At 39.1% G+C, this 7,889-nt stretch overlaps 1 long non-coding RNA gene across 1 annotated transcript; it reads left to right on the top strand.

Annotated features, from left to right (window-relative positions):
* The first annotated feature begins 1,736 nt into the window (after positions 1–1,736).
* LOC122190252 lies at positions 1,737–5,959 on the top strand. Its single transcript, XR_006182097.1, has 3 exons — positions 1,737–2,604; positions 4,259–4,570; positions 5,352–5,959. It is a non-coding gene; the product is annotated as an uncharacterized LOC122190252 (long non-coding RNA).
* The last annotated feature ends 1,930 nt before the right edge of the window (positions 5,960–7,889 follow it).

Genomic DNA, 7,889 nt, shown 5'->3' with positions numbered 1-7,889 from the left:
ATTCAAGCAGTTCTGACTCACCCCAGACCAGGTGCTGCCTGGGCCACAGTTGTGCTGCAGGGTTGAGGTGCTGGGCAGGAGGCTATGTGCTGTCACTCTCAGTTGCCTTCAGTCCTGGTCCTTGTGCTGGTAGCTCAGCATTGTACCCTAAAGCATGCTGTGGGCCAGGCTGTAAGCTCCCTCCTGTTGAAGAGGAGAAGTGGGTTCGAGCTTATGTATTTAGAACTGAGAAGCAGTCTTTTACCCTCGTCTGCATCAGTTGCTATCTTTTGGTTGGATCAAACACATTCGTGTTACTTCTATTACCAGCCACGTCCACAGGGGGGAAAAGTTACTAAAATTGGGCATAGTACCAAAATGTGACTGAATTTTTTGAGTATACTATCTGCCAGTTCTTGATTTGGGACAGGAAAAGTTTATTGTAAAACCTATTTTTATAGTCTAGTAAAATATTTTTATGTTTGATATGAGATGTCGTTTATTGCTAAGAACAGTTCAAACTGAATGCAAAATATTTGGTTCAAAGATATCCCTCACCTTGCCATCTAATGGGAAATACTTTGTTATTGTTCTAGTCAATCTCAGAAACAAATGCTAAGACTTCTGATAAGCAGAAGTTCATCCCAACCTGGTTGCTACCATTCACTCCCTTGCCATGATCCTGCCCTCCCACTCTCCCTACTAATTTGCTGCTGGGTGCCATCTGGCAAGTCTCTAGCCCTGTGTCACAGATCTGCAATTAACTGTGTACAATGAGTGAGGCTGATTTACTGTGTACCTAAAGCTACAGTGAAACTGGAATAAATAGAAAGCAAGTGCATCGAGTAGCAGTGAATTAAAGCAAAGCAGGCTACTGAAGATGTCTTCAGGAAGAAATAATGCCACTTGTCTGGTTTTGTTCCTCCACAGGGGAGGAGATTGGGAATAAAATTCATATTGTATTCCTCCTTTCTCAACTAGCTGTCACCTGTTAAAGATTTCATGTGTGGGAACAAATTCATAGTTGTTGTCACTTAAAGATAAATTCTATCAGCTCACTTCTGCACATGCAGTACTTTAATATTAAACTGGAACTATTTTTCCTGTGACTGGCATTTAATCACAGTTTCTTAACCTTTTTGGAAACAATACACTATGTTGTGTATTTTTAATAAAGGTTATTTGAATTTTACCATGGCCACAGGTCGTGACTAAAAGCTGACAAGATGCAACTAAAAGCAAGTCTTGTTTCCACCAGTAACAAATATCCATTTGTAATGCATTGGTTCAATAACATAAATAGTTCTCTAGCCTTAAAAAGTAGTGGAAGAACAGTGTTTCTGAGAGATCCTAAGGAAAAAACATAGTTTTTATGACAGAGCATTATAGGAAAACCTCGTTGGGCTTTTATACTCAAAATGTTGCATTTTCTGCAATTCTGCTGCTTTGGAACTTGTTACAGAATTCAACCCTCGCTTCAGCATTGTGCTTTACAATACAACATTCACTTCTTCCAAGATATGCAATTAATTCTCAGTCAGGACAAAGGCCTGAGCTGAGTGTAAGCCATACTACTCAAATCCCACTAAGATTGCTGCAACCTGCAATAATACTTTTCAGAAATATGAACCAATCCCATTGTGTTAGCTGCTAGCTACTTCTGAAAATGAAAAAGGAAAATCTAAATCTAGTTAAAATAGAAATGCAGAATATGATATTAATGTAAACAAATTACATAAAGCTTTTGACATGCTGTTGTTCCGTTGTGTCTTGAATTTAACCTCTCTGTGGTAATTTCCCTTTTTTAAAAAAGTCATTTTTAACAGAGTATGAAAGGCCTTTCTTAAAATAATACTTTATCCTTGTTGAAGCAATAGCATCTTTGCTATCTCCTGCACGTATCATCAGGACTTCTCAGAATGAGGAGGAAAATCAGCAGACAAATAGTGCCAGGCTAAAGAATGCCATGAAGGATTTTGACATGCTTTGTCCTGTCTGTGCAGGGCACACTTACATTGCACTTGTGCAGTCTTGATCAAAGCTTTGTTTCAAGTTGAAGGCAACTTGAGTCTGAACTAACTTCACACACTGCTAGCTTCAAGTTATTTTTGTGATAGGAAAAGTGATTACTTAAGAGATAAAAATGCAGGGTTTGTTTCAATTGGTCAAACCGTTTCTATGGTTGCAGAGTGGTATCTGAAGATTCAGCTGAAAAAATGTGTCTTAAAGATGAGAAAACAGCTTATCTGTTGCATCCCTGCACTACATTTGCTAGGCAGGAATGGAGTTCCAGGCTTGAGAGGAGATACAGCTTGATGGTTTTGTTACTGGATCCTTATAAGTAACCCCTTTTCCCCAAATAAAACTTTCTAAAAGCCAAGTCCATCTTAACTGCTGGTGGCTTCCTTTCTTTGTTTTATGCTGTTAACTAGGAAAGCTTTGAAGTGCCCCCAGATATTTATCAGAATATCATGTGACCTTTTTTTTGAAGGGGGATCCAAGGGACCTGAATGCATCCTTTGGGAAGATGACCTTCCAGGATGCACCTAGATCGGAAATATGAAAGCAGATGCAGTGTTTGTTTTGGCTGTGTTCTGCAAGGTCACTTCACCCCATGGCTTTTAGGTAAGTCATCGCACAAAGAATTACTTAATTTGCTGCTACGTTTTTACTCTGACTTATCATTAGGAATAATATTGTCTGACATCACCTAGCAGCGGAAAAGAAATAAAAAGAAATATAAGAAATTAATGTTGAATTGTCATAGGCATGATTTTTTTTTAACATATGCATATTTTGCCTTTTCTACATTTAAATTTTAGAGAGGTTATATTTATTTGACCTATAAAATTGCAGGTCATTAGAAGCATCTGTAATTGCTGCGGCTCTCTCAGTGCTTGTCCTTAGTCTGTTAAGGTTATACAGTGCCAGTTGTACTGGATTAATAAGTGCTGGATTCTTACTGACATGCAGGAGCAGGATGACATAGCTTTAATAGGGGCTGAGCAACCTCTGTGGAAGTCAAGTGTAAGTAGCTACCTAGGTATCTGGGACCTAATCATTATGGTGTTGAGGAATTATCTTAGTGAAGGGAGAACTCAGCATCTCGTATGGAAAAGAGGCAGATCATTTGCTACATCGAAAAGTTGGGTGGCATTTTGTAAGCAGTTGTGAATCCATAGAGTTGCAGCGTAATTTAGATTGTAAGGAAATAAACTATTGTGTGCAGTCAAGCTCTGGATGCTCCCATAGCTGAATACTGCACAACTTGGGCAACCACTTCCAGTCCCTAAGGATGGGGAAAATTGTTTCCTTATGTTGAAGCAAAATTCTCCCTGTTGCGACTTACCTGTTGCTGTTCTGCTGTGCGCTGCTGGGAAGGGTGATTTCACATTTCCTATGCTCTGCCAACATTAAGAGTTCTGAGGAAAGAAACTTGATTCTGTTCACCTCTGCCTTACTCCTCCACTTGGAATATCATTCTTCTTATTCCTGCTTCTTCCGGAGCTCACTTTTTTACCTCATCTGTGAGAGGAGAGGAAGGTGAAATACAACTTAGAAAACAAAAGGATCATTCAACAGAATGCAAATATGTAATGTAAGGATTAGTCCCACAGTTGTAATAATGTTATTCTTTTTCCTGTTTTCTTGTGCATTTCTCTGTATGTATTTCACATCAGGAAATGCAGTGATGTCTGAGAAGCACAAGCCAGGCTTCTGAGCAGAACAGGGATACATGAGTGAAAATCTGAACAAAATAGCATTGCCTTAATTTGTTTAATGAACAGTAGCGTAGAAAAATTGCATGTAAACTCACAACCTCTCTTCCTCTGGCAATTTCTCTCTAGTAATGTTTTCTGATAATAAGGTTACAGAACCCACAGTACAGTCAGAGAGAGCATTTTATGAAAGGAATTGCTTCCACTTACTGCACACATTAAAGATTTTTAGTCATTACTCATTTTCAAAAGCCCCAAACTATACGAAATTGCTGGGAGCAAGCATGTTACAGATCAGCTTTAGAATTCACGTTGCTTTGATTCTGCATTTTGATGATATTTTATTGATCCATTGAGTAATTTGATATTTTGCTTGCATGTCTCCCATGTTTTTACAGAGATGCTTCACAAAAACTTGCATGCAATTTCTTTATGCTTCAAGTCTGCATCAGATACATGAAGAAATCTGGGGGTGAAGCCTGATGTTTCCATTCTTGAAAAGCAATTCCATAGCAACACACATCACATTTTTATTAATTATATCTCTTGAATTACTCCAGGAATCCCAGAATGGCTGGAGTGAGAAGGGACCTCCAAGTCTATCTGGCCCAACCCCTGCCCAAATTGGGACATCCAGAACAGGGCACCCAGGCTCATGGCCAGGCAGCTTCTGAAGATCACCAAGGAGAGGACCCCACAGCTTCTCTGGGCAGTCTGTACCAGTGCTCTGTCACATGCAGGGTGAAGTGCTGGCTGGTGTTCAGAGGGAACCTCCTGTCCTCCAATTTAATGCTATCTCTGTTTTAAGAAAACTAGTAGCTTAGCACCATGTGCACATTTGTCTCCATGGCGGGTGCTCATCTTAAGTTCAGGTTGGTAGTAAAGAAAACTCAAAAACCTCACTGCAAGAGGATGGTTATGGGAAACCTCATGCTCCGGTTGCAGGGGTATGACTGCTCTTGCTGAGTGAATGGAACAGGGTAGACTCTCAGGTCCCATGGATTATATGTGTGAATATTTATATACAAAAATGATCAGGTTCCCACTGACTGAAATGACTCATGAGATTGAAAATATGAGCAGTCAGGCCTTAAGATTAGCTCTGAGACTCCAGTAAATTTCTCAGAAATAAGGCTATTTCAGTTCACTTTTTTTTCCTCTGAGGAATGAAAAACATTGAAATACTCTTCTATGGAAGTGTGAAATGGCACTCTTGTGAGTACCTAAAGCTATGATAATGCTCTAGTCATGTGCTATTGATCTGACCATGTGAGAACACTTTTAAAGTAAAGATGATTGTAATAAATTCAATTAGTCTAACATTTTAGAGTTTTCCTTTTTACACACAGTGATAGAACATTATATTCATAGAATCATAGAATAATTCTAATATTTTGTTATATTACAAAATCTCTGACACTAAATCCTGAGCCAGTAAATGAGTGAACCTTGAACAGAGAAAAAGGCTTTTTTGCTTATAGACAAATATGTATGTCTGTGTGTATACAAATACACAGACAAATAATGCCAATCATTCTACAGTTAGTGCGATAGCTTAGCTCTTGGGAGCAGTCTAAGCTTGCAAAGTGTGCAAAGTGCACATGTGTGCAAATTGGAAAGAGGTGATTTTTTTTATCAACTTTCTCATTGCAGTGTTCAAGAGTGTGCTGTTCTCTGGACCACTCACTGCTGTTAATTCTTCCACATGGGTCAGCTGGATCCCAGGTCAGCATGAAGTCATTTCTCCTGCACACAAAATGAAAGTCAGTCTATTTATGTGTACCATCAGCAGCTGGAAAGCACCAATGTTTTATCTCTTGTCACTCGTTACAAATAAATCATATCCTTCTTCAAAATTGCCATGCAGAATAGATATCAAGGATTTGTATGATATTGTTCAGTGTTTAGAAAATATTTAATCATCACTGTAGGGTACAATTTGCATTATTCCCATTTTTCATGCCAACATGATTTGTATGGCAGCCAATGTATGCTGATTAGTCAAATTTCCCTAATTAATTTTTGTCAATGTGTTGTCCTAACATGACTTGAAATGTACAGCTTATTTTATTAAATGTATTAAAACTGCTTCTGCTTTCCACTGTATACCAGGGAATAATTTGCTACCAACAGCATTTACAACAATTTTTAAACGCACGTATTCTAATTAAAGTGAACATCCAACACGTTGGCCAAGGGTGAGTCATACTTTGTAATAGCTCTATGGGGAAGAAGGTTGGAGTTATGTGTTCTTTCAAAGCAATGGCTGTGAGAATAAATTGTTTTCTTTTTATGAAGTACTTTTTGTGCTGTTTGTTGCACGCCTAAAAGATGGATCAGTGAATATGGAAGTGTGAAGACTGGGCATGTGTCCTGCCTGGGACAAGAAAGGCAGCTGTGCTGCAAGACTACTTGAAAACTTTCTTGGTTTGCTTTTATTGCTAAGCTCAAAGCCCAATCTGTGCATTTTCATCACTGAGGAACAAGCAGATGCCACCCTTGTTACCATGGTTTCTGTCCAGTCACAGTGCCCTCTCAGAAAAACAAGAAGTTTAGTTTTATATTTGTTACATATATTCCTTGGGTATCTTAAAACAGAACTGCAACTTGTATATCCATGGACACGTAGTCAGGGTTTGACTCTTGAATGGGGCACGTGCTTCCCTTGGCCTAAAATATTATTCTTGTGCCCCAGAGAGGGCTGAAAATAAATGCCACTACAGCAATGCCTTCTGCAAGAGCATTGGATGGTGTGTGAAGACCCTTTTGAAAACCACAAGTTATGGTGGAGTATGTGCAAAGAAGAAAGACATGAAAGGAATCAGTGCTGTCGGAACAGTTGCCAATATTACCCATTTTTTAATGAATTTTTAGCTTTTTCTTGTAGTTATGGTTCTCAGAATATGATGAAGAAAGGGAGAAGAAGCTCTTCTTTAGGTAGCAAATTATGTGTGAAATGATACGACACGTGCCAAGACAGATGAGATAATCTTATTTTAAATGTGCCAGCTGAAACAAGTCAGAATGAAATCTCAGTACAGAGCTGATTCCAGGGGGCTTCAGAGATGTATCACAATCACTACCCAAACCTGTTTGTGATTTTCTGACCCACTACCACTTCCAACTTTCAACGCATTCTAAAATACTTGTGAAGTGAGGCACAAATAGCACCTGTCACTAAAAAACTGTAAGGAAGATACCCTCTGCCCTAGCCTTCCCCTTCTCCCCCCTCCACAGTAGATGAGAGCCATGGTAAATCTGTAAACCAGTGAAAATGCTGACTGATTGATTGGGCTTATAATTGCAAAGGCAAGGAGACATTTCTGCAAGTGTTTAGATCAGCTTTGTCAGAAGTGAGTGTGTTGCAACAACTACACATTTAGTTCTACAAAGAACACATGGGGAATAAACCAACTGTTAGGCTTGAATTACAGTGCAGGAGGGATAATTGCCATCACGGAAAATTTGCTTAGAAACAAAAACCTGTAGTGCACAAACACCTGGAATAGAATTATGCTGAAAATTAATGCTAAGCATCCAATCAATATCCAATGGGAATATTGACTAGTTACACCAGTCAGAGCTATGAGAATTTATATTCTCAGTGGGAATGAAGAAGGGCAGCATTTGAACAGACTTCCAAAAGATATTGAGTGATGCTGATGGCTCACGAGGATCCTTTTGTTCCCCAAAGCCCCAAGTACTGTGGAGCTATTTGTTCTGCAGACCCCGTGTGTTTGCCAGGGAAATTACCTAGATGTTCACTCTGGAAGGCCTGCTTCAGCCCTATTAATTAGATGCTTGATTAAAAGTTGTATCAGAAACCTAAGATGAGCTTTAGGATCTGGAATACAGTAACTAAGATGCTTTACACAACAGCCCTGAACCAAACTAAGCCGATTTTGCATTCAACTAAGTACAAATTGGCAATTTGTTCTTCCCTGCAATGTGCCTTCCCATCCCTGCTTTAAAACATAGTAATGATATATTATATGCTCATTAAATTGTGTAAAGCATTCCAAGTCTACCTAGGTAAAATCGTGCAGGTTACTGAGTTTTGCAAAATTTTGCCTGTTGTAAAACCTTGGTTTCCTTGTTATTGATGCCACTAACTGCTCCCAGTCATCTGAAGTCCTCCAATCTGAACAAGATTTGTTGCAGTTATTTTGGAATGTGGAGTCAAGGCTATAG

The sequence above is a fragment of the Lagopus leucura genome, unplaced genomic scaffold, assembly GCF_019238085.1.
Source record: "Lagopus leucura isolate 7727_CA_CO unplaced genomic scaffold, USGS_WTPT01 Super-Scaffold_73, whole genome shotgun sequence".
Lineage (NCBI taxonomy): Eukaryota > Metazoa > Chordata > Aves > Galliformes > Phasianidae > Lagopus > Lagopus leucura.
The sequence above is the reverse complement of the archived record's forward strand: the minus strand, read 5'-3'. Positions and strand labels throughout refer to the sequence as shown.